The sequence below is a fragment of the Morone saxatilis genome, unplaced genomic scaffold (assembly GCF_004916995.1).
Source record: "Morone saxatilis isolate NCDOM2014 unplaced genomic scaffold, NCSU_SB_2.0 Contig1, whole genome shotgun sequence".
In the NCBI taxonomy this organism is placed as follows: domain Eukaryota; kingdom Metazoa; phylum Chordata; class Actinopteri; family Moronidae; genus Morone; species Morone saxatilis.
In genome coordinates this window covers 11,523,621-11,524,109 of record NW_023339651.1, presented here as the reverse complement: position 1 = coordinate 11,524,109, position 489 = coordinate 11,523,621, and positions in this window count along the sequence as shown.

Here is a 489-nt window from a genome sequence, read left to right as displayed (position 1 = left end):
ACAATAACAGTACATAACAACTGATGAATTGTATGAAATGAAACCAAATAGTGAACTCAAAAGCAGCAGGAAGTCTGGTAAAACGGGCGATTTAGATGAATTATTTCCTATTAATATTGCATGAGAGATGAGTTTCCTGATATTTATAGGAACCTTTTATACAATCCTTTGTCTGTATTATGTTTTCTTTCAAAGTTTTAACAATCACATACCTAATAGGTTTATTTTGTTCTTCTCCCTTATGCTTGGCTTTTCTATTAGCTCCTTGGTTGTTTTATCTCTGTATTTAGGCTGTTTAGCAGAGTGGTCTCTGAATATAGCTTGTGTTCAGGTCTTCAACATTTATTGCTTAAATAATAAGCTAGTAATCTACTAGTAATTAATAATTGAATTCCATTTTCTTCACAGAAATGAAGAGAAATGCTGAGATATAGGCCTACTGTGTATATTTTAAAAGTTTTTTTACAGCCCTTAAAATCAAGAAGGCCT